The sequence below is a fragment of the Crocodylus siamensis genome, chromosome 3 (genome assembly GCF_052110815.1).
Source record: "Crocodylus siamensis isolate JL-2025a chromosome 3, ASM5211081v1, whole genome shotgun sequence".
Lineage (NCBI taxonomy): Eukaryota > Metazoa > Chordata > Crocodylia > Crocodylidae > Crocodylus > Crocodylus siamensis.
The window spans coordinates 240,108,110-240,134,723 of NC_143397.1; the positions used below are offsets into that span (position 1 = coordinate 240,108,110).

General features: G+C 45.3%; 1 protein-coding gene across 3 annotated transcripts in view; it reads left to right on the forward strand.

The window, feature by feature from the left end:
* The window catches only part of ZHX2 (zinc fingers and homeoboxes 2), a 122,903-nt gene that overhangs the window by 50,219 nt on the left and 46,070 nt on the right, over positions 1–26,614 (forward strand). For all 3 annotated transcript variants that reach the window (XM_090040577.1, XM_090040576.1, XM_090040575.1), the window contains exon 2: positions 6,795–6,867. The gene's annotated coding sequence lies outside the window, so the exon portion shown is untranslated. The remainder of the gene's footprint in view (positions 1–6,794; positions 6,868–26,614) is intronic.

A 26,614-nucleotide genomic window follows, 5' to 3' on the forward strand; every position in this document is an offset into this window, starting at 1 on the left:
AAAAATCCATTTTTTTTTTGCGGGGGGAGTTAAATGGTTGATTTTTATCCACCCTGCTTTCTTTTCACCTCTGCCATCATCACCATAGTTCACTTTGGGTTTGAAACTTCGTTTCAGCTAGATCTTTCTCCACACCTGCACCATCTTATGCACACCCAGGAAGGACTCGCTGTTTCCAAGAGCCCAACTAGGGTCCTGACTAATTTGCAGTGCGTATGTTCCTTAAAGAACTCTTAAATTGTCTGAAATATTGTGTGGTCCTGCAGAACGAAACATCCCCCAGTCTTGATAATTGCTGTACCACTTCTATCCAATACTACTCATGTTATCTAGGGTTACCATACATCCAGGTTTCTCTGAACATGTCCTCTTTTCGGGTCCTCCCATCTCCATCCGGGTGTTTTTTTTAAGTATCTGTAAATGTCCAGGATTTTGCTCTGCCTCTGTTCCAGCAAGGAGCTGCTTGTGGCTGGGGGCAGCCAAGGAAAGTGATTGGAGGCAGGACGTCACGTGCTCTGCACGCGAGTCCGGCAGCCTGCTGGTGCTGGGGCTGCAGCAGGGCAGGGGAAGGGGTTGGGGGAGTTTTTCGGGGAGGGCAGGGGGCCGTGGATCAGTAGTGAGGGGTATCAGTGGGGATGGTGGGGACTGCGGGTTGGGAGTGAGGGGCAGCAGCAGGGCTGGGAGGGCTGTGACTTGCGGGGGGAGGGGCAGGGGTAGGGCACAGGCATATCGCTGCTCCCCCCTCTGTCCTCTGCTCCACAGATGTCCTTTTTTGAAACTGAAAACCTGGTAACCTGTTATTGGTGAAAAAAAGAACTTGGGTAAAAGGCCTGGGAAGAGTCACCAGTTCAAACTAAAAAGCTGTGCTTCAGATGTTGTCACCCCAGCATGACGCAGTGCACTTACCACACTTCCTCTCCAGTGCATTCTTCCTTTAGACAAGCCTCCGCTGCCCAGGCATGGGAAGGATAGGGCAGCGCAGACGCAGACACGGGAAGCTCTCTGTAGCTCATGTGAATGGAAGGATAACCAAATTGAGCAAGTCTCTTTTGCTCAATTCGTGTGACATGACGGATCTGGAATGCGCTGGTTAGCTGAAGTGGGAGGTTTCCTGATTATGAATCGAGACATTTGTGGTCAATAATGAAACTCGTTTAGTGAAAGATACTTTTAAAAAAAAGGAAGAGTGGGCTACAAGTCTGTGATTACTTAATCAGCCCTCTTTTCACTAACAAGACTGCAATATAGTCTTGTTTTAGTTTGGGAAGGAAACAACACTTTTTGATACCTATTAGATTTCTGCGGATAGAAAGGGCCTAACACGTACCCACTGCCTCTCCCACTCCTGCTAGAGCTCTGCATTGCGAGCACCCCCCTGGGGAATGCTGGAGCTAGAAAGCTTGTGTCTGCACAGAAATGTATTATGTGAAGTGCACATAGGAAGAGCCAGAAAATCCTAGGGCTGCTTTCTGCTGGCAGATGTTTTTCATTATGTATGTGTTCTGGTGCACACTGACACTTTCTCTGCACCTTCAGTAGGGTTTAAACTACTGTGTTGGCATCTTCCAAGGAAAAGTCAGAGGTCTTGTCTTAAGAGCAAGCACAGCTGAAGACAGAAACTCTTCGAAGACTCCCAATTCAGTTTCTTTTTGTGTTAATGTAATTTTATTATGCAAAAATCAATGTTTTTCCTCCAGTTCTAATAATCCCAAAGGAACACTTCTGTCAGGCTGTTACGTCTCTTCTTCATCCCTCTGTCCCACGGATGCATCCGTTCTAGATGTGTGTTTTAGATTGCTAAAGAGCTCCTGACAGTCCATTTATCTTGGAATCACTTCCTGTCAGCATGAGCAATGAACAGCTGTTTTGCCTTCCAGTTTTTGGTGCAGTACCCTTTGGTTTGCAAAACCTGCCTGGGAATGTTTGTGCTTCGAGAATCCACTTCTAACAGAGATTTTTTTTGAAATTATGAAAATGTTTTTATTAGCGGAAGAGCTCAGTCACCCTTTTCTTTCAGGAGGCAGCTTGGACCATAAAAAGTAGGTTATTGAGTGGGGAGTCAGGAGGTCTGGGTTCTGTTCTTATTTCTGTCAGTACCTCAGGGTTTGTGTACACTGGGAATTTAATTCAGATTAAGGTAAAGTGTGAATTTAAAAGCAAATTGGCTAATAGCAGTTAATTTCCTGCATGCGTGTCTTACCCCATGCTTTATTTGCAAGAGTGTTGCTTTCACCGAATTAAACCAACTTAGCATAAAGAGCGCAGGAATAACTGCCTTTGTAGACAAATACTTGATGAGGTAACATGGGCAAGGCTCATTACCATTTCACAGATGAGGAAAACTCAGGCACGGAAGGCTATGATGATTGCCTACCTATTGTAAATTCTTAGAAATGTGTAAATGAAATGTACTAGATACGTGATTGCTTATCACCTGATTTAATTCTTGTATTGCCAGCCCCAGGCATCCAAAAATCATGCCAGGGACCAAAAACTCATAAGACTGATGAAAATACATAATACATTTGGGTTTAATTTTTATTTTCCATCTACTGTGTTAAATCTGAGATTTCTTTCAAAATCGCTTGCCTCCAGAATACTCAATTTTAAGAAAAAAAACCAGAATACTACAAGATTTATTCTAATATCCTGAGTAGCAACACCAGTTTAAAATAGGTTGGAGATGTGGGCTTTCTCTCAGCTGAAGTCACAAATATAATAATTTTCCAACAAAATAACTGCTATCAGCATTTGGATCAGAGATGTCTGTTGTAATATTTATGAGAGCCTATAATATTTATGACTACTACATGTTTGTCTGGTTGTTATAAGGGGATTTACTATATGAAAACATGGGGTAAATTTGAGAAGAGGCTGCTTCAGGGGCAGGCAGTTATTTTGGGCAGAGGGCCGCTTACCAAGTTTTGGCAAACTGGAGGGCCGTATGGGTAGACAGGTGCTCCACTCCCTGGTCGCCATCCTGTGACTGGAAGTCCCACCCCCTGACCTTTGCCACCTGAAGTCCCTTCCCTTGCCCCCCGGAAGTACTCCTTTCAGCAAGGGGTTTTGTCATCTCGGAACCAGAAAAATGCCAAATTATGTTTTAAAAAGCAAACATCTATAACATTCATTAATTTGATTTCAAAAACTATTTTTGTCCTGATTTGCATGCGTTTGTGTAGTGTACATAGAGGTGATCGATCGCACAACAGCTTAAAATGAATTCTTACTCTTGTCTATCATGGGGGGTGCATACAGGTTTGTGGGGGGCTGCGAGTGTGTGGGTATGTGGGGTATCGGTGGGTATGGGGTGTGTGGGGGTATGGCTGGGGTGTATGAGGGGATGTGGGGGGTCTGCATGTATGACAGTGCGAGGGGGTGTGGATGCATGTGTATGGTGGGGTGTGCGTGTGGGACTCACCCTATGAACACGTGCATGCAGACACTCTGCCTCTGCCTGCACGCGCAAACACATACATGTTCATACTGACATGGCCCTGTGCTCCCCGGTCCAGCAATACAGCCAGGGGCCACATGGTGCCAAAGCACGGTGGGGGCAGAAAGAGACTGAAATGGCTGGGGGTGGGCGAGGCTGGGCTGCTCAGTTCTGCTGCGGGTTCCCCTGGTTCCTACTGCCCCTGGCTCCCGTCAGCACACAGCCAGGAGCAAATAGTAAATTAATATTTAATTTTTAGGGGGCCCACGGGCTGGATAGAACGGCCTGGCTCACCCCTGGGCTAGTTGAATATAGGCAGGAAAAAGTACAGCATTTTCAAGTAGCAATCCATGTACCAAAATTTTGAGGGAAAGTGCAAGAGCCATTTCCTTGCAAGTACTACCTGTGACACTGCTGAACTGACCAAGAGCACAGAAGAAGGGACTTAAGAAATTGAAAACAAAGGATTTGTGCTGGATTTAAACCTAAACTGTCAAAGATTGGTGGATACAGGGGTAAAAGAAGATTGAGGCCCAAACTGTAAGAGGTTAGGACTCTGGCCTTGCTGTCAAAGTAAGAGAAATGCTTATGTTGCTTCTAAACCCCTTCCTTTCTTATGATTATGCTTTTACTTCTACCAACAAGATTGTAAGGCTGTTTTGGGTTACTGCAAATCTTCATCTTGGGGTGTCTTGTCCCTGCAGAGGGTGCTGCATCCTGCACTGGGTCTGAGAGTTGAAGAATCTTGGAGCTTGTTCCCAAGAGAAGTGAAAAGCATGAGGCCTGAGAGTACAAAAAGATGTCCCCGGTGACAGTAACTAATTGCTTCTGAAAATTACAGCTCAAGGAATGAGTGTATCACAGGGACAGGCAAAGTCCCGTCTGCAGACCAGATCTGGTCCGTTGTGGACTCCATTTCCCAGCTGTCCCCATGCATGGTCCCCATGCATGGCTTGGGCCAGTCTCCATGGAGACCCAGCTGCAGCTGCACAGGAAAGCTCATGGCTGGGGTTGCCGTGGAGACCAGCCACAGCCATGCTGCCAGGGCATGGCAGGGGGCTGCTCCAGAGCCACTCAGATCTTGCAATGGGAGCTAGGGCAGAGCCACTATCTGTAGCCTACACGCCCTGGGCAGGGATGCACAGGCAGGAGATCACGGTTGTGCCCCTGCTCCAGACCAGGCTGTCACCGCTGCCAGGAGCCGGGGCAGAACCGTGATCTCCTGCCTGCACGCCCCTGCCCAGAGCATGCAGGCTACAGATCACAGCTCTGTCTGGCTCTGGAGCAAGCTGCCCCTGTTGCAAAATCCCAGCAGCTCTGGAGTAGCACCCTGCCCTTCTCTACTGCCTGTACTGACAGTGTAGCTGCCTTTGGTCTCCATGGCAACCCCTGTGGTCTCCAAGGAGACCGGCCACAGCCATATGGGCAGGGACTGCTGGGAAATGGAGTCCAGCTGCTAGACGGATCAGCCATTTTGCCCACCCTTGGTGTACTGCCTATTTTTCTTTGAGATTGGACCAAATGGGTGCAGTTTTCTTCTAACTGGGTGCACCTACACATGCAGTTAGCACATGGCAATAAACCTTGGGGCAGTTTACAGCAGAGTTTATGGCTCCTGGGCGCAGCATTTACACGTGCTCTGGGGACCACAGCACGTTGGGCTGTGGCAAAACAACCTGAGCTGGCAGGGAGCCCAGTCAGCCTGCCAGCCCAGGGCTGCTCTGCCCTGGCTCAGCGTGCTGCAGAGGGGCTGGTTTGGTCATGAAGGTGCTACAGAGTGGGGCTAGCTGGCAGGCAGCCCCTGCACTGTAACACTCATATGCCGCATCCATCCCTGCTCATCATCTTGCAAGTACATTTCAACGCCTGCAACTACACTGCTTTAGGATAGTACTTGGCCCAGACTGCACTGTTTTACAGTGGAGTTAATTAATTTACTGCACCCTAATACAGGCTCATGTGTAGATAGTAACACTTTACTGCAGAGTAGTCACCTCTGCAGTAAAGAGCACGTGTAGATGCACCCACTCTGTATCAGTGTACAGCTTTATCTACTCCAAGGACGTCATGGTGATTTCAGCTGTATAATACTGCCTGGCCTCCTAGCCTTTCCAGTAGCTTTGTTCTTTCAGGGATTCCAGTCATCTCTTCCTTTTGGAGAAGACAGATCCAGCAGCAAGAACCTGGGGGTTTAGTAGAACTTTTGCTAGATTTCTAACTAGATGAGAAGAACCAAAAAATTCCCTGTTCCTCCTTCCCAATCTATTTTCAGATTTTCCAGCTTCCCATTCAGTTCAATAACAAGCCAGGGTGAGATTTCTGTCCAAATCCTTTAGTTTACATTCAAAATGAAGGTGGTGCTCTCTCTCCCTACTGACTGAGGTGACCCATATTCTTGCTCTTTTCTCTAAAACCAGTCACTTTAAACGTGACGTCTGCTGCCTATGTTTCCCTGGTTCTTACTGTTCTCATGGTTATTCATTTCCTACCTCCTTCCAAACTATGTACACTGTGCAGACTTCAGGACTGGCCATCTCTCTTGCACATTTCTTCAATCTGTGTTTTTTATCATCACTGATTTGCTGTAGTTGCTGAAAACAGGACTTGCCCCTGATGCCTCTTCCTTTCTAAATCAGAGATGGGTAAAGCCAGCTCTTAACAAGTCAGACATAGAAAGTGAGCCTCTCCAATGAGAAAAGTGGCAGCAGGAAGAGGTCTTGCTAGCAAGATTTGTGCCGTGGGCAAAATCCTGATGGGGTGTCAGTTCCACATGTCCCAGGATCTCAGTCCCTGGCTGATGCCCACCCCCAGTTATTGTGACTGCTGCCACCCCTGTAAATCAGCGCCTGGGGCCGATGCCTCACTTGCCCACCCCTAATTACTCTGCTGGCAACAGGACTTCTGTGGTGAACTGCCAGTGCCCTTCTCAGAACTGCACCACACCCTAATATGACTGTGTTTAAGATGTCATATCTCCACTAGACTAGCAGAGCAGATCGTATCTGCTATGCTGGATCACTGACGGATATTTCTGGTATATAATATTAGCACCAGTGGGAGGTTTTGGGGATGCTAAAATATGGGATTGTCCATATCCTGCTTGCCCTAAGTACCTAAGCAATGAGAGAACTTGTTCTGAACACCCTCAAGGAAAGCCTTGTAGGATCAGAACTTCATTGTCTTTCATCTGTCACTCACTTCAGAAGAGTCAGCAGAAAAAAGCCCCAAAAATGATGCTTTTTGTTACTCACCGTTCATCTTACCCTGTCTGGTTTTTAACTGGCTAATCAAGCATTGGGGTGGCTGCCTGCATTTTCTCCCTTCTGATAAGTTGTCCCTCTTTTCCTTTCTCCTTTAGGTGTCAGAAGTTCTGCCCATCTTCAAAGAGGTAGAAGTACTGAGATTCCCATGATGTAAGGGGCAAGTTCCTGGTGAGTAGTGGTATCTTTTTGGTTTTAAATGAGGAACTTGGGTTTGGTCAAAAAGAATAAAAGGGATAGAAGATAAAAGCAAAAAGATTTTATTTAAGAAATTTTTATAGGGAGTAAATCTAATGCTGTGGAACCACTTGTCTGTTTTTTGGCATCTCCTGTAAGCCACAAAATAAAGTCAGCAATGTGTTACAACACAGGCTGAAGAACAATCTTGCTTCAGACATGAACCACATGGATGTATTTAACTGAGTAAAGGGATATCAAAATGGACAACTGGCACTGTCCAAAGTTTGGCTATCATTTATGAGGACCAGTGTGCCCCTGAAAAAGAAAATCAGCTTTTCATGTCATGGAAGAGATGAGGTGCAGAATTCTTTATTGGCAGAAAGCCTTGTATTCTTAAGGGGAAAGCAGGGGAAGCAAGGGTCCTCCGAATACGCCTGGCTTTCGTTCCCCACTTGTGTCATCGGAATAAGGAACAAATCGAGTGGTAAACCTCAGGCCTTGTATCTAGGTCCTCTTATATCAACCACATACAGAGTCAATGAGTGGAGCAACTGGCAGGGGAAAACTGGAGGCACCGTGAAAGGACCCAGGTGCCGGTTCCAGGGGATTCATGTACTGTTGTTGCAGAATATACAAGGATCCAAGTTTGTCATGATATAGGAAGTGCTTCTGTTCTTGCTCTCTAGTTTAAAAATTAGAGTTTGGAAGGTAGGGAATTAAAATTGGCTGGGTCAAGGAGCTAGACGAGAGGTTTATGCTGGACTGTGTCAAAGCTAGGATATTTTTTGCAGTTGTGTCTTCTTCAGTTAGACTGTTCTCTATCATTACAAATTATGCTCTTGGATATTAAAATCAACAAGATCCAGGGAAGTCCAGCTTTTTCTTACACATGCAATGGTGTCTGCTTTTAACTAAAATTCTGCAGAATTTCAGTTCCCCTTTGGCCTCAGTGATATGAAGATTCATCTCTGTTACACCAATATAAATCCTTTGGCAAAGACGGACCATAGAGAGTACATAATGAGTCATGAGCCAAAGTGGATCTGTGTTGGGGAAAGAAACAAGCAAGGAGAAAAATTTATCAACAGGAGTGAGACTGAAATAAGTGGTTCCATAAAAAAAACCCTGCGAGGAAGGGACAAAAACTCTTCAATCAATCATTTCATCAGTGTTTCAGTCAATTGTGAAAGTAAAAGACATCAGAAATGTTGAAGTGATGCTGGAATTATGATGGGGGAAGAGATTAATATTTGTCCTCCTTCAATATCATCTATAGTTCATGTTCACTGTTGGAATCACAAGTGTGTTTTTTTGCTCGATCACAATGTTTAAAATGCTACCTGAGGTCTGAAATCAGGCTGTGCTTTTTCTGTCAAGTTGCCAAGGTTCAGGAATTTGAAGGAAGCTCATTCTTATGATGTATGAATCAGAACAGAATCCAGTTCCTTTTTTCTGCAGTTGTATTGGCTCTGCTGTGCCAGAAAGTATAGAAATGTATCCATCCCCTCAAAGTCAGCAGATATGACTGGAATGGGGAACAGGTATATTAGAAAGGTAGCCTGTTTAGTGAGTCTCTTTCTGAACATAACTGTACGTTACACCAGTGGTTCTCAACCTTTTTAGACTCAGAAAATGCCAGCTTCTAAATTTCACTCGTTCAATTTTGCTCGTGCAAAGAACTCAGAAGAACCACAGCAGAATGTTTTGGACTCTGTGGGAATCGTATTTGAAATCTCTGGCTTTATCTTATGAATCAGGTGCGAGTGTTTGCACACCTAACAGTGCTAATATTGAGCAGCACCCATAGAAGGATCTTGTGGCACTGTAATTAATAGTTGCTGCATTAGACAGTTGCTGCTAAAGTTTCTTATTCACTTTGCTCTAATTTGCTTTCCAAATCCAAGTGATTCACCCCCCCACCCACCCACCCCCATTCCACTTTAAGATGGTCGTAACGCCTGTTCTGGAACTGCACCATTCCTGTACAGTAACAAGCCAGGGCACTGACTTTCCCCCAACATTAAACATGGTATTTCTCGCTCCTGCGGCCCCAGTAGATAAACTCCTAACCAAGCAGACAGTATTGAATCCCTATTTTGAAAATTCCCAAGGCCACTTTGCTTATAAATTTCAGCACACTGCTAACATCTGTAAATGGTGGCAACGGGCATGAAGGGGAGCTTGGAAAGACCGTCTTGTGTTTGTGCACCTTTCCTGCTCAAATCCAAAGCAAAAGGTAGCAAAAAGTGGACCAAAGTCAAGGCATGAATGTTGATTGAGGAGTGTAGGTACGTGGGTGGCATTCAAGAAGCCTGTTAAACCTGCATTATTCTTTTGTGGATTTAAAGCTTATTTGTAAACATGGGGCAGCACCAGGTTCTGCAATGCTGATGGTGGCAGCTGTTTTTGCACCCATTCCCTCCTTCATAAAAGCGAGTGCCCTGTTACTGCTTTTAGTTATGCTACTGGTGAGGGAGAACCTGGAGCTGAGTGAGTTTGGTTTCTACACATTTACTATCCATAGTTGCCAGTGTTTGAGGCTAAAAGCTCAGTCCTCCAAGGATGTGTGCTGCTTTTAAGTGCAGAGTACAGAGATTTTATGGGATTGGGGGAAAAAAATAATCCTTCACCATTACTTCCCTACTCCTCCTTCAGTTCTCTTCCTTCTCCTCATGTTAACTATTCACTAGCCAAGGAGCTTTAGATGTTTTCCCAACCCCTTTTTTATCTTCAAGAGCCTATGCCCCAGAAGTCAGTCAGAACAACTGCTCAGTAAAAATATAGAGTTCTCTTAGGAGCTGAGCACACCACCATCACAGTGTTTAGTGCCTGTAACAGAGCCTGGGGCGCTCTGTCCCGTTGAGAGAGAAGGGAGCACTGCAGGCCAGGGAGGATGCAGCAGCTGAAGTTCGCCATGCAACTGGGCAATCAGCAGGCACCTGCAGGCAACCCAGGGTAGTCCTCAGACTGGGAGGGGGCAGGGTCCTGGGAGGATATAAGTCTGAGGCTCAGGCTAGCAAGCTAGTCGGGGTGGGAGCTCCTGGTCCCAGGGCAGCTACCAAAAAACGCTAGAGGGGCTGCGGTGCTGCAGGTGGATCCCTGGTGGGACTCGGAGGGTTGCAGTTTAGCACCAGTGGTTTGGGTTGGGACTGGAAGGATTAGTATACAGAGGTCCCATTAGTGCCCTGTGGGCACAAAATCACCTTGAGCCCTGCCAGAGGCTCGAACGAATGCTGAGCTGAGAGCAGGGCTCAACTTTAGAGCAGCGCAGAGAGCGAGGCCACAGGTGCCAGGTGCCCAGAAGGGCTAGACTAGAGCTGGTGCCTCAAAGCCATGTCCACTACAGTGGCTAAGAGGCCTAGCTAAGAGGAAACAGAAGGAGACCAAAGCCCCAACAGGCAAACAACGTTACAGTAACACCCCCGAGGCTTTGGGGCGTGGTGTAGGGGAGGAATGGAGTCACACAATTAGCCCTTAAAGCTATAAGAGCCCTTCAGTGGCATGGAAAGAGGGGCTCCACAAGGGCCTGGGAGTAGAGGGGCCCAGGAGCAGTGCCGGTGAGACCAGCAGGGTGTCGGGGAACCCCAGTGTGGATTCAGGCAGACTGGGGCCCGTACAAAGGCCCACGGACAGCCTCCCTTTTAATCTTAATATTGCAGCCTAGGGGCAGAGTGGGACATGGTTGCAGAGCCACCAGAGGGTGTCACAGTCACCCCTGGGACCTCAACATGCTACAGTGCCTTTCCAAATACAGAAGCCTAAATGTTGACTCGAGACATGGGAACGTGGACTGAAGTAAAGCTCAGAGTAAATTCTGCATAAGAAGATGTGACTTTCCCATTAACCCATGTACATGATAGAGGCAGACTCATTCAGCCTCTCTTAAATATACCCCTGAAATTTTCTGTCTGTTAGATAAATAAGACGTTTTGCCCCGACTGTAAGAATTCCAAACTCCTCTTTCCTGGCTACCTGACAGCTGATGATGTGCCCACGAGGCCTGATATCAATTATATCAATGTAAATTGAGAAAAGTGCTCTCACAATCAATACAGTGAGTTTGGCCAGCTTCTTATGGGTGACCTGTTCTCCTCGGAGTGTGCGGTTTGTTTTAAATCCATGTGGTTACTTCCAGCATCTAATTCAGAAGCATGGTAGCGATACTGCATGTGATAGGATGGACTCTTGGATTTCTGTGGATTGCATAAGGGAGATAAGAGTCTGTGCTTACCATTCTGAAAAGATTTGTATTGGTTTTTAAAAACTCAATACAGGATTATCAAACTTGTTTCTAACCCTAGGAAAGTGCAGAAAGACCTCAATGATATTATATGAATGTCTGCACTGGATGTGCATGGTAATGACTGTGCAAAATGTAGCAGCATGCGGGCAGTTTTCTATGCTTCCCTCTCCTTTTGTATACAGTGCAAGGTTGAGCTCTAGCTGTAGGCTTTCTAAGAGATTTGTTCTCAGCCTCACCAGAAAGCCCATCTCTCTAAACAGCTCACTCAAGATAAAACTAATAGGCAGATTTTTTCCCCTGTGTTCCCTCTAACCATTGTTCATCTGTGCTAGGCTAAGACGGCATGTAGTTAAAAAGACAGCTAAGAAGAATGTTATGGGGTAGAAGAAGGTGGTCAGGAAGCAAAGGGAATCCTGCGCTTACAGGCTCTGGGCTTAAACGAAGCTGTGCGTCTTTGATCTTGAGCAGAGAGAGGTGCTTAGCTGTGTTAGTCTGAAGTCAGGTAGAAGACAGGGTAGATTTGCACCTTTATAGGCTAAATCAGAGACGTATAGCATGAGCTTTTGTGAGCTTGAGCTCCCATCATCAGATAATCTTGAGAACAGATCATAGAGCAGTAGGTAAAGCTGGAACATACCTGCTGGATCGTGCAGTCAGCCCCTGCACAGACAGTTTGAAGAGGTTCATTCCCTATTGCCAGGAAATTACACTCCAGTTCGTATGTGGAGAATCAGATTTTCCTAAGCACTTGGCTTTGCTCCTTCAACCGTTGTGAGGCTGAAGACCGTTATTTTGTTCTGTCTAGGTGTTGTGAGCAATACCCATTACGGTAAGTAGATCAGGGCCTGACACAAGCTTGCAGTACTTCAAAGAAGTGGAACAAAAACCACGCTCTTTTTTGAAAATTTTTTTTTTTTTTTTTTTTAACTGTCAGAATTTTTTTCCATTGAGCAGGATGTCACAAATTGCATCAGTCCAAGAATTGCTTGTGGTTGTCATAGTCACAGTCTGCAACACCCAAACAAAGCAGCAAGAAGTGAAACCTGGCACACTGAGTGCTGATACATTAATCACATTTCCTCTGATTAATAACTACAGTCATATATATTTATTTATTTTATTTTATTTTATTTATTTTGTTAAAGGTGTGAAAACAAAGCAGTTTGAGCAATGGCATGGTTTTAACCAAGGAAAAACTAATATTTGTTTTCATTCCCCCTTCTTCCACTTCCAATTAAATATATTACCTTAGGACTCAAATCTCTGAATTGTTAAGGACCCTTGCTGCAGGTCTGGTTGATATGACACATGGGTGAAATTCTGGCCCCAGTGGGCACATCTACATATGCCCCCCATGGCGCAGCAGCAGCTGTTACTGCCGCATCCTGGTGGCGCACAGTTATTTTTAGCAGCTACATTGCTGTAGTGACTCACTATAACAAGGTAGCTCATTGCTATGATGACAGCATCAGCGTCACGGGTTGTGCTGACCAGTGCTGCATCACTGTAGTGATGAGCTGCATCGCTGTAGCTCTTTGCTCTCGTGTAGACGTGCCCAGTGAAATGAAAGTGGGGAAAGAAATCTATTGACTTTAATGTCTTCCAACAGTGATTGTCCCATGTGGTAAGTGGAATTTGCATCCAGTAGGTACAATGGTCATCTACTGTCTTAGCAAACAGATTGTACCTGATCTGCAAAGCCAAGCAGACCCATGCTGGGGACCCACCTGGGCAAATCCTGGGTGCCACCAGTAGAAGTCAAGGGGAGAAGGGAAAAGCAAACATTTGGAGACTATTTGACAAAAACTGACTGAGTAAAAAGATTTCTCTTGGATATGTTGCATTGCTGAGCCTAATGGGTGGTAGTAAAAGAAAAAAGATGTAATAACGTGCAAAGGTCTGCGATTGTAGCAGTAGGTAACAGCTGATCCTTCTGGATCATGGCATGTGTGAGAGGGAGGTCACCAAGACCATCAATACATACACCTGGGCTGGGGTATGGAGGTTGCCCAGACCTTCCACCCCTGCTTTAGGGGCATTGAGACAGAACCCAAAGGCCAGATAGGATCAGGACTTTCAGTGCCTCGAGGGCTGTAGTTATATGCATGTATAGGAATCAAACCGGGTCTCTTGCATGGCGGACAAGGATTCCACCACTGAACCACAACAGCAGGTAGATCTGTGATACGGAGTTGGTAAGAGGCCTGTGTCTGCATCACTTGCTCTCAGCAACACAACAAACCCCAGAACAGCTTCACGACTCACCATTTTTCTCAAAGCATTTCCTCCTCCTACCCCTCTGAAATCAAGACTTGTCCCCAGATTTATCCCAACACAGAGCCTCCCAGCTGAATGAGATTCAGTCCTGAGCTGGGGATAAATATTCCCCGTGTATGCTATACTTTTAAAATATGACAGCTTCAGAGCCTACAGAGGTAGAGAATAAAAGCTTTCTACTACTAGGAAGGTGAGAAATAAATATTCAATAAAGCCCACAACTTGTTTGTAGTTGTCCATCAGCCTAGGATGAACTTAAAAGTTGTAATATAAAAGGAGCTTTTCTGGGCTTGCTGTGGAAGTGTTTGCCCTTGATAAACTTGATTTTTCTCATTCTCCAAGCCCTGCACATTTGGTTTTGTTAGCCAAGGCACCTGTTACAAGGAATAGGCCCAATAATTATATATTTTTATTTTACTGAGACATTTTTTTCTGGCCTAGAAGCTGGTACAAAAACCTGGCTGTGGGGACTGACTAAAGGTTCTGTTAGTACTCATTTGAGGAGCTGCATAATTCACTCATGTCTTAGTGATTTCCAGGCATCAGAGCAGCTATTTCAAACGCAAGCCAGCAAAACTTTTATATCCTGCAACTCCATCATTTAGGGCCTGTTTAAAATGCATGCTAGTAGGCACAATCCAGAGCATTTTGGCAGAAGATCTCACAAGTACTCAGGCGCCTAACTTAGACCCAGATCCTCAAAGATGCCTTTTCATCCAAAGTGAGGACAGATGCTATGTGCAACAGGCATTTACCATAACAAAGAGACTGAAGTCCAATACTCAAGTGACCACAGATGATGGCTATGCTCAGGGACTATTGATTCAGCAGCTACTGTGTCCATATCGTTACTGCAAGGCCTTGTAGGGGGTGCTCATTAAATAATAGCTAGTGGTTGATTAATATGCTGTGAGTCAGAAGCACCAGGGTACTTGAGCTTTCTGTAGTTGCTATGGTAACATTATTTTAACAAATAGCTTTTTAATATTTAATGAAAACTCTGCTTTTGGCAAGCCTGAGTAAGAATTAGAATTTCTACTACAAAGGGTTAGTAATGAAGAATATTTCAGAGCCACTTTTTTTTCTTTTTTTTTCCTTTTCCTTGGCATGAAATCGTCAGCTTCCTAAAAAAAAAAAAAAATCACTGCAAATCATTAGTTGTGAGAAAAATGTAAGCCTGTTCCCACGACACAAAGCAAATGTAATGCAAATCTGCAGTTACACTCCACAATTGAAGGTTGTCACTTTTATAATATATAATGTCAAACCTGCTATGTAAGGAGGTAGTGGCATGATAGCCTTTATTAAACTCTTCTTTATAGCTGGGATTCCTCATTTTACCTTCATCTGCCTGATGAGATCATTCAGATTTTGTCTGCTCCATGTTCCTTATGTGTCAGGTTGGATATTTCCCCCCACTCTTCACCAGCCTGTGGAAGGGGCTGATACTGTGTCTAGACTGGACTCCAGAATTAATTGTAATTTGTTTTTTTAAGTGAGCTTTCTGTGTTCACCAAGAAACCAAATATCCAAGAGGGGAGGCTGATAACAGGAAACCCAGTCTTCCAAAACAATTCTAAAATTCTTTTGAAACGCCATTAAATATATACATCAAGAATCGGAAACATTTTTAGGCAGTGTGCCAAAAACGCACACAATCTCCACTTGTAAGATGCTGACTTACCAGGGGTGGACAGCAGGGAAGCCTCGAGGGGCCTGATCATGTTGTGGCAGCATGGCCCTGGCACCTTCCCTGCCATCCACCCCAAGGTGTGCATACCAAGCAAAAGGCCTTCGCGTGCCATGTTCTGCAGGTTGCCAACCCCTGCTATAGATCGTTTCATATTTACAGCACTTACATCTCAGTAAATGTTGATGTTTTGTATAAGAACCCTCCTGAGAAGAACTGTGCGAGTCTCAGGTTTCACTATTTATTATGGCCAAGTACAGACATTACATCAGTATAAGTGATCAGAAACCAGTCTATACCTGTAACAGAACAGAAGTTCAGCTCACAGACTGGTTTAAAAACAGCAGAACCCAGTCTAAGGTTTGCCCCCTCCACCCAATGGGGAATGTGCGTTCTGTTTGGTACCAATTGAAACAACACCGCTTACAGAAAACTGTAACTTAAATTGATTCTACCTCAGAGTTTTGAATGTCCATACCTAGCCTGTGGGTATACATGAAATACTTGGCCATCTAGACCATGACTATCTAAGTCCAACTTAGAGGTGCCTAGAGTTTACCAAAATCCCTGAACCGTTAAGGCTTCCACACAGCCCGACTAATGCCTGAGTCATCTAAAATACACTGAAGCATAATCCCCATGGTCACACTTGGTGATTTTGAGCCCCTCAGGCTGAGGAGGACCCAGAACCTAGATCTTTTATTTCCTGGGCATGTGCTTCAACCACTGGGCTTTTCTGGAGCTGGTGTGGAGAGTGGTGTTAGCCCCACCACTACCACTTTTGTGTGAGCATGACCATGGTTTGCACTTTGTACTGAATTCAGTGCACTCTGTGCCAGTTAGACATCCAGGTAGGCAGGTGCCTCCCTTCTGGACAGTCTGGATGGCAGCATAATGGAGACATCTCTATTATAGCCATGAGTCGGGCTTGTAAGCCCCACGAGCTGGAGTTCTGACGTACCCTCGTGCTGCTCATTTCCTCTTGGTTTGCTGTACCTCAGCGAAGGGTGAGATCCAAATGTGTAAGCTGTATAAAGGTCATACAGGAAGTCTGTAACAGAGCTGAGAACTGAACCAAATCCCCTGCTGGCAACCTAACCACTGGACTGTTCTACTCATTCTTTATAGGTTCTTATACGGCCTTCATCACCATAGTGTCTAAGCACCACCCCAAAACGACCTGCCTGACACCTGTCATGTTTCATTCACAAATAGGTTTTATAGAAATGTAATAGCCTAGTAATGAGCAATCATTATGAAACCCACTTTACAGATGGGTAAATTAAGGTACAAGACTATAGCTACTTGCTAACAAGTCCAGGACTGATTCAAGGCTTGAATTTCTGAATCCAGAGTTTCCCTCTTAGATCCTTAGGCCTCACATTTACCCTACCTGAGCACTATTGCAGCTGTAAATCCTGTACAAACACCCACATTTTTCCTTTGATTATTTCAAAGCAAGGCTGTCCAATTGGTGACCTGCAAGGGGTTAACATGCAGCTCCTGGGCTGCCCCTGGCTCTGACTGCAACAGCAAACGGGATCTTGGGGCTCCCTCCCCCTTCTCCAGCTTCCACTGCCTGACCCAGCTCCAAGGGGGTGGGTTGGGGTAGCAAGGTGCAGCTCATGGTGCAGGGGTACCCCCAAGGAGCTGCAGGTTAGATGAGGCACTACACCGTGGAGAGGGAGGTGCTCCTGCCTAAGCATGAAATGAAGTGAGGTAGGGAGTGCCCACCTGCGCACATGCATGATGTACATGCCCATGGCCCCTGCTAACGCAGCCCCTGCTGGTACAGCCTGCAGGGCCTGAGGCGCCTGGCCGCTGAGAAGTTAGATAACCTTGTTGTAAGAAAGTGGTGGGCAAAATGCAGCCCACGGGCCAGATGCAACCTGCCAGGCCGTTATATCCGGCCCGCGGGGCCCCTAAAAAATTTAGAAAATTAATATTTATTTGGCCCTGGCTGCCTGTCATGTGGCCCTCGATAGCTTGCCAAAACTCAGTAAGTGGCCCTCTGCCCGAAAAAATTGCCCACCCCTGTTGTAAGGACTTCTTTACAAGGCATTGTTCAGTATCTTCACATCTCAGATGTGCTGCATCACATATCACATGTCCCATCACATATCTGCCGTGACTGGTTAGTAGCAGTTTATGCCCTTAAGGGAGCTGATGCAAAAGCAACAGTGTGCTCCCATGGAGATTAGCATCTGCATTAGGCAGTGAGTCAACAGCCAGGCATGACAAACAAAAGGAGGGAAGGTGAGAAGGAGTGCATGAGGGTAGCTGAAGATAAAGAAAATTTTATTGCAGCTACCTAGTTGGTCTAATAAATCGCGTCTACCACACTGACTGCTTTTGCTTGTTAGACCAACACAGCTACAACCTTTATCCCTGAAGATAACACAGGCCTATACCTTAGTTGTTCTAAGAGAGGATACTTCTGTTTTACAAAAGTGAAGAGAAACTCTGTTACCATAAGGGCAAGCTGATGGATTTCCAAGTGAAAAAGGGCCTTAAGAAAGGAGTGGGTAGTGGCTTTGCTAATTAATTCAGAGAAGGCCTGCCATGCCGAAGGGGCAGTGTGGAAAGAAGGCATGAGGACAATTGTGGGAGAAGCTGACAGATAGATGGGTGAGTCTGACGTGGGTGATGGAGGAGATGAGGCCAGTGCTGGTATGATAACGAACAAGAGCAGGCAAGTATAGAGGGGCCACAGCCTTGCAAAAGGATGACTGACTAAAAGCTTGAACATAATGCAGCGGGACAAGGGGAATCTGCAGTCCTGGGAGTGAGTTGATGATGGTGACTAACAAGGATTATTATCCTAGCGTTTGTGCTTGTTGAGTAGGTCAGAGCCAGCAGCATATGTGCAAGGTGAGTTAAGAGGTTGCAGGGAGAAAGGGGAAAAGGAGGTCAGAACTGGAGTTGTAAGAGCCTGTCAGATTTTGGGATGGAAAAGTTGGCAGGATTTGTAGGCTACCTGGAAGTGGTGGGTAAGAGAAGGAGGAATCCAAGGTGACTCCCATGTTATGGGTCTGAGTGATATGAATGATAGAAGTAAGGTGAGATAGAGAATGATAGTGAGTGAAAGGGCAGAAAGGAAGGGACTGGGAGGAAAGGGCAAGAGTTCAGCTCTTGCTGTGTTTACATGGTTCAAGAGATGGTGAACAGATGAGGTCTGATGGATTGCTCCGGGGGAGGTGAGCAGCAGAAGGGTTGGGCTTTTCCATGGACCTGTTTGCAAGTTTTGCAAACTCCTGGGGGATGCTGATCAAGAAGAGCCTGTGTAGCAGGTCTAACCTGTCAACCTTGTTGTGAATAGATGCTGGTGGAGAGAGAGGAGGAGGCAGGAAAGTAGCACTTTAAATAAAAAGAAATGCGGGGCCAGGACAAAGACTAGAACAGAAGTGTCTCTTAAGTTTGGGCAGAAATACAAATAGTAGGGTTTGTTTCTTTCTTTAGTTTGTCAGAACAGAGCTGCATGAGGGGTTTCTTTTTTTGTTTGCCGTATATGAAAAAATTATGCCATTAAAACTATCTCAAAATAGCTCTCCTTCTACATATGATCTCCCGAGGTCCCTTCCAGCCCTAATGTCTATGAAATCTATTAAATAACTATGCCTGGCGTCAGAGGTGCCAAGTATGTGGGGGCCCAAGTGCCATGACCCCTCTCAGGAAGAGAGCTGTCACCTGAAATGGGTAAAACTTTCCACATGTCTTCCATCTTAGACCATCCCCAGCAACAATAAAAGTCAGCACCTATGCCCGATGTAGACAGCTATACATATAAGAGCAAATAAAATGGTAGCACTTATGTCAGTTCCTGGCCAAGCTTCCTCATAAAAACCAGATTATAGAAACTCAAAAATCAGTAGTAACAGGTTCAATTCCAACTAAATACAGCGTGCGCATATCTTGCCAGCAGTAGGGTTGCAATTTCACCCATTCATGCTATATGGGCAAAATGTCACCCTGAGCATCATCCGGAATCACTTCCATATAACGGGTAATAGACATGTGCTAAGATACTAAGGAAATCTGCTCTAAAGCAGAATATGTAGAACAGTGGTTCTCAAACACTTCAGACTTAAAGCACTCCTTGGTAGACTTAAGACACCCCTCAAAAAAAGTCAGCTCTTAGTTTTCACTTGATTTTTTTTATTTTTACTACAAAAAAATAATAGAGCAATTCTTCTATTGTAAAGCATTCAGAAAGGCCATAACAGGTCAGAATATTTTTAACACAATGGATTCCTATATGAAATCTCTGGGTTTATCTTGTGAATCAAGTTTGCACACCACCCTCCAAAGAATCTCAAAGTAACCCTGGTTGAGAATCACTGGTGTCGGATACTTGGCAGTTCTTTGTTTTTTCTCTTAAGATGAGAATTCAAGATTCTCTTTCCCTGTAATGGTTAGTGTCTTAAGCATCCTAAAGAAGGGTGAAGAGTGCAGCTCCAAGCATTCCTTGGAGGTGTTTGTGGTGATAGCTTTGACCTTCAGTGGAAACTTCTGCCACCGTCCATTATTCATGATGGCACAGTGGTGCTAGGGGAGAATTTTCTGATTTGGCAATGCCTGTGTTTCTAGATCCTCTTCATTGGGCTATTCAGGAGTAGCTTGTTCAGTGAAAATAGTACATAAATTTCCATAGGACTAGAATGAGACTAACTCCAGAAACCTCTTTGGTAACATCTGAAGTCTGGCAATAGTGTCCCACAAGTATCTTCTCCTCTCTGTTGCTCAGGGCATCAACTAATATAAACGAAATGGGTAAGGGCTGGCTTTCTATATGCAAATGTGACCCCAGTCATGCATTAAAGCAGTGCTGTCCAACTCAGAGCAGCTGGGGGGTTGCACACTGCACAGTTTGCAGGCCTTGGGCCACACACTGCACAAGTTGCATGCCACAGGGTTTGCAGGGGTGCCGTAGGAACCCTACCATGTGGATGATCCTCCCTCCCCCCAGCTACCACCACCACACAGGTGATTTCCCCTCCCATCATGTACACACACTGCAGCTGTGTGAGCAGCATGAGCCCGCTACCACCTCCTCTCACTTCTGCTGCCCAAGGTCCCCAGTGGCACTGCTAAATGGCAGTAAGCTCAGTAGGTTTCCCCCCACGCTCTCCTGGCCCAAAGACCCCAGCTCCCAGCACTTCAACAGCAAAGCAAGGGGAGCAGCTGCAGCAGGGCTGGAGCCTATGGCCACATGTTAACCCCTCACAGGCTGAAGTCCATGGGTCACTACTAGCCCTGCATTATAGAAACTTAAGAGTTCTCTTGCTCCTGTGTTATAAATGCTGAGTTGTGTGATTTGCATCGTAATTATTCCTGTGTGATGCAACTATCAAATTTTCATTGGTTAATTTGTGTTCCTCACTGATTTTGCGTTTCACAGAATAAGGCTAGTACTTTACAAATGCGCTGTGCGCATGCTAGGGTACAGTAATAGTCTCTGAGTTTTCTCAGTTTTCACTGTCAACATTAGTCATCACTCAGTTAAGGCTAAACAAATCTGGCATGTTTTCCTGTCTACACTGCCCAAAGTATAATCCTCCTACTTGAAAATCTAAAACCAGGCTCTTACTGCATTCAGCACCGTCTGAATTCCAACCAGAATTGCTATGGATGAATCAAACCCCGTAGGTTTTCAGAGGATCCATATTTTAAATTTTAAGGTGTGTGTGTGTGTGTAGGAGGGAAGAGAGTACAATGTTAAGAATCTCTGAAAGTAAGCATATTAAAATCAAGCTGTATGAGGAACCGTGCTGCATTTATGGTGGCGTTTTTGTACTTGTGGGTGAGCAGGAATGTGAATGTCATGCTGATGGAGGAAGCAGACTTTTTTGGTTTTGTTCTAAAACATCTAATGGATTCCTACTGCTAGTTCAACCTCTCAGTCATTTTTCACTGTTATGCCAGAGAATCCAAAACCAGGAGACTGAGTCACCCTGAACAGGCATTCCCTCTGATACTAGTTGAATGCAGAAGAGTTTGCTTCTAGTGCTTGTTAGGAGTATGCATACATAGTGCTTGATCTTGCTTTTGTGAAAGTCAGTAGCAAACCTCCTGCTGATTTCAGTGAGCCAGGATCTGGCTCTTAAATCAGGGTTGCCTTTTGGCCAGTGTTATCATCAAATCAGGGAAAGTGAGTATACCAGGTAATTGCATGCACATAGGAAAAAGTAAAAAAAAAATGTGCATTCCTTTAATGAAAGGTGAGCCCATATTGTTTAAAAAAACCTGATGCAGCAGCAGGAACGTATTTCAGATTTCTCACATTAATACTGCAGTGTGTTTGGTCCACTACAGTAGAGGTAGAGGCAAAAATTACTCCTCTTGTCTGTGAAACTCTGGAGTGTAAATTTTATGCGAGTAGAGAGAACCTATAAGTCTTTCTTTCAAGACCTTTCTGACTGAGCGATTGTGCCTTTTAGACTAACTAACTTTCACTAGAGTAATGCTAGAGGTTTTACATAGGCTTTGAAAGAGTTGGTCCCAATTGATACAGGTGGCAGTGAGATCAGAGCTAGGCCCTTCGTGTTGAAAGGGTATGAAAGTGCCAGGTGCTGTGCTATCTTGTACTGTGATGGGTTTCGAAGAGATATAATATTCAAAGGAAAAAACTCACTGACAGTTTTTTTTCAAGGGTTAGTAGCACACAAACGCTGCAGCTATCAGAGTCGCACCGAACAAAGCAGCGGTGGCACGGTGTGAGAGGATGCTTCAGTGAACAGCTTTCTCCAGAATGGAGAACAGATTTTGAGACATCCTCAGGCCTGGGGCTGACATTGCAGAGGGGACGTGCTTAGCTCCCAAGATGGCCTTTTCACCACACCCCACTGATGGTGCACTTGGTCCAATGGGTGGCATAGTCATGTCATCTGATAGACAAAGAAGGAGAAAGAACAGGCTCAAATAGGAGTACAGGCAGTCCTCAGACTTACGACACAATTGGTTCCTGAAAACCGTGTCTTCAGTTGAAATGTTGTAACTCAGAACCAATTTTCTCATAAGAAACAATGTTGTAAATGGGGGATTAGTTCCTGAACCAAGGCCCGATACCATATTTTCACCAAAAACACCTCAGAATTTTGTACTCGATCAATTATAGATGAGTAATATAGCTACATTAATGTATTTATATTGTAAATAACAATCATATTGATTTGGAAGGACTTCTTTGAGGTGACTGCTGGACTTTTTGAAAGGCTCTTGGACTTTTTGAAGGGCTCTTGGCTGGAGTCTTCTCAGGAGTCTTTCTGGAGACTACGCAGGTTTTTCTGGAGTCTTGTCTGCTTTCTTAAAGAAAGTGTCCAAGGAAGTTTGGACAGAGCAACACAGCAAACTTGTTCCTTGGCTTGGCGTCGCATCGGATCAGTGTTGTGAAGTGGAAACTGATGTCATCAACTTGAGACAGGCTATCAATTTATAAACATTGTAAGTCAAGGACTGCCTGTACTGTTGAACAGCTACTATGTTAGCTGCTAAGGTGCAGCAAGCATATTTGGATTCCTTTTAATATATTAACTACTGTACAGTTGTTTCTAACTTCAGCTTTACAAGTGAGCTCATAAAACGGAAGTGAGCAACCCATACCCAAAAGGATAGATTCGGCTCAAAAAGCCATTTATATCTGGCCTGTGGAGCTGGCAGGCTTCAGCAGTGGTCTTGCAGTGGAGGGCTTCACCTGTGCTGTGGCCCGGCAGTGGGCAGCTTCACCCTTTCTGTGGCCAGGAGAAGCAGCAGTGGCAAGTGGCGATGTCCTAGCACTGACCCACCTCAGGCCCAAGTTGAGTCATTCCAACCTGCCACTTAAAAACCATGCCATAGAAACTTCCCTGCAGAGTGCATAACAAAGCAACAATGAAAATGGGTATCTCAAGGATTTCACAAGTTAGCAGCAGCCTAAATAATAAATATTGGATTCTTTGCTATAAGAAAAGAGGATTTCTGTGCTGGTTGAATGAGCACTGTAGCACCTGTTACATTTTGAAAGCAATGTAGCAATACAAAAAACTTAATTAGGGTATCAGACCAGGTTCAGGGTTTCTGTGGCCTCTCTTCACTTGGTAGCATCTTATGAAGTCATTGTTTTACCTTTCAAGTGTTTCCCTCTTCCTGCTATTATAACAGGAGGCCCTCGGCTGGAGTTAGCTTGTGGACCTGGAGGCACGCAGGTTCCACGAGCAGGGCTCAGTGCTTGCTCATCTGACGGGAGCACTCAGGAGTTTTCTGCGAACTCGACTGGAGGCAGACTTTCTCTCTGTGCGCAGTCTCTGTCAGTACTTATCAACCACTCTTCAAGTCACCAGTTCAGGCCGTGGCCTACTTTGTAGATTACGTTCTGCTTCATTACATATTGCTGCCATAGCAGAATGTGCTGTTGCACTCCTGATCCTTTGAACTGCCCTTTCATGCTGCTTGTTCAGGATTTTATCACTTCATAGAGCTAGTATTTTTAATTGGGAATTCTTTTTATAGAGGATAAAACCTGACTTGTAGATTTAGCTGGGAAATTAGATTTTTAAAATGGATTCCCAATGCTCCAAAGCCTCCAGTACTTTTTTTTTTAGACAGCTTTTATTTCCAGCTAATAGAGCTATGTTGATCAAGTTCCTGGATAATTAAAATATACTGTTGTTGTATTCCCTTTATTTTAAAAAAGAAAAGTTGTAAATGCTGCATTTGATATTGTAAAATATTGCTGCTTCTTTCCAACATGCATAAAGGAACCATGCCCATTATATTTGAATGTATATTATCACATAGGGGTTTTACTTGCCTAGTGTCCAGTCGTTGTGGCTTTTACTCTCCTTCCACCTGAAATAAAAGCCTGGGGCCTATAAATAGTTAAGAGTCCTTTCATCAACGTAATGGACTTTGAGTTGTGTACTATGGTATGAAATATATTGGAAAATGTGTGTAGATCTTCATAGTTCTTGTGCTGGGATTTCCTCACACAACGTCTTGAGCACTGAGATGATACTGTATCAGCTATCCTCTGCCTTTAAAGTACACTGCTTCTAGGAAGCTTTCAAACCTCCTCATCATGATAACTAACAATTTCAAAATAAATTGTACTTCTCCTCCTCCAGTGCACTATGTTGCCAGTGCATTGTCTGCAGCTGGCTTAGGGTCTGATCTTGCTTGGATACCTGGCTGTGGCATTTTTACCGCATATATTTGCAGGACTGGACCTTAGACTGAAAGCTCCTAGGTCAGAGATTGTGCCTTCCTTCCTGTAGCCTCGCTGGCTTCTTTGGCTGTACTCAGGCATATTGTTCTTTTGCATGTTCTCCTATCTGGCATATTCTCCCAAGATTGGTACCAGTAACGTTATTCTGACTCTTTGGCTGTGGTGTTCATAAGGAAAAACCTTCTTTAAATCTAATTCCCTAAATGTCCATCTTAATGACTCCTATAATTAAAATATTTTTCTTTGCTCTGTTGCCCAAGAACTTTGTTGAGAAGATAGTGCTTCCCACACCTCACCTGACATTATATCCAAATGTGATCTGAGTTGTCTGCCTTGCAGGTAGTTGGTGAAGCTGAGTAACAGGTTTCTGCTGTTGGGAAAACAGGATCATAGACTTGTATGTCTACATCATCTCTCTCTTCCTCCCTTGTTTGTTGCACTGAAGACTTTGCAGGTCTCCCCGGCCCTTAGCATTCTGGGCAAATATAATAACATACACCAAGAGTGTCAAACTCCTTAAGCCCTGGAGTCTAGATGATAGTCGCTGGGCCAGTCTGCAGGCCAGATCAGGTCTTACCCCCTGCACCATGTGCAGTGCTGGGTCCTGGCTGTGTGCTGCATGCAGCATGCACAGGCCCCACCCCAGGGCTTGCACTGCCTCTGGCACGTGGGAAGGACCCAGGGGCCAGTCCAAAGCAGGCCATGCTGGAACCAGTATGCAAGGGCAGTCCAGCAGGGCACTTCGTGTGGCCTGTGCCTCAGACCAACTGTTGTGTCTAGCCTGCACGCCACATGCAGAGCAAGTCCAGGGGCCAGTGTGCATGCTACACGGGGGGTTGGACTGGCTGCACATGCTGCATGTGGCAGAGGGGGCCGGCACGGGTCATGTGCTGTGTGTGGTGTCCCGCTGGACTGGCCTCGTGTGCTGGCTCTAACATGGCCCAGTCTGGACCAGTGCACACCCTGGACTTGATCCCCTGCGCTGTGTGCGGCATATGGGGTTAGGGCTGGCATACACCCCTTGCAACGTGTGGGGTTGGTTCAGAGATCCATGAGCTGGTTCATATGACTTCACTGCCCGGATGCAGCCTACGGGCCATGTGTTTGATACCCCTCCCATATACTAATATGTACAGTTCCTTTGACCTTCTTGCATCTCCTCCTCTCCCTCTCCCACATTTGCCGCACCCTCAGACTAATTCCAGCTATGGATCTCTCCTTTCACCTCTCTGGCAAGTAACCCCACTTTACTGGGAGCAGAGGGGGCAGTGATGGAGGAGACTACCCTTAATTAAACATAAGTACCTAGTTCCAGCATCCCTGTGCCACGCATCTATTGTGTCTGTGTCGCCAAACTCTCCCTGAAGTACTTGGTTCTGAGCTCTTAAAATGAATCTAGTTTCTAGGTGGCATCCACCTAGAAAAGTAGCGGTGTTCAGAGGGTTAAGTAATCAGCTCTGTTTCTTATTTCACATTCCCTTTTTTTCCCAAAGAGCTAGTCACGCTGTTAGCTCCAATGAGAGCAGTTTCAGGCATTACATAAATGCCTTAGTATGTGTGCTGGCATTTTCCCTGCTGCTGTTACTTGTGGGAGCCTTGGCATGGATGATAAAGCAGACTTGGATGACATAATAGCTGGCATCCTGGCCATTGATACAAGTATTGATGCTAGGTGAGGCACCTGCATTCAACACATCAGACTATTTTTTTTCCCCTACACTAGGCACCCCAGGCTCACACCCGCTTCATTTGACATTTTGTGTGTCAAACACTTAAGGCTGGCTTTCTCTGGCCAGCTTCACATGTACAAATGAAGTTTTGTAATTGTCTGTGTGAGTTTAACAGTATTGCCAACCCCACCATGTCAGAAATCATGAGACAAACTCTTAAAAATCAAGAGATTTGGAATGTAAATCATGAGATGCTATTTTGAAGGGGTAGGGGGGTACATTATTTGTGAAGGTGTGTGGGGGGATTGGAGCCCAGGGAGGGGGTCCCCACACACCCTGGCAGGATTTAGGGTACTGTGGGTCAGGAGTGAGGGGCAGCAGCAGGACTGGTGGGGTCTGTGGCTGGGGAGTGAGGGGCAGACACAGGCACACAGACACATAGCTGCCCATGGCTCTGTTGCATGACTCAACCCTGCCCCTGCCCCACTCCCTCCCTCTCTGTGGTGGCTTCAATCTGCCCTCTCTCCTCCTGCCCCTTCCCATCCATAGACTTACCAGCTTGGTGCTCTCTACACATGCCAGAAGAAAATATCCTGAGATTTGACCTCTATCAGGAGATCATGAGTCAGAGTTAATTTGACTTGGAAATCAGGAGTCTT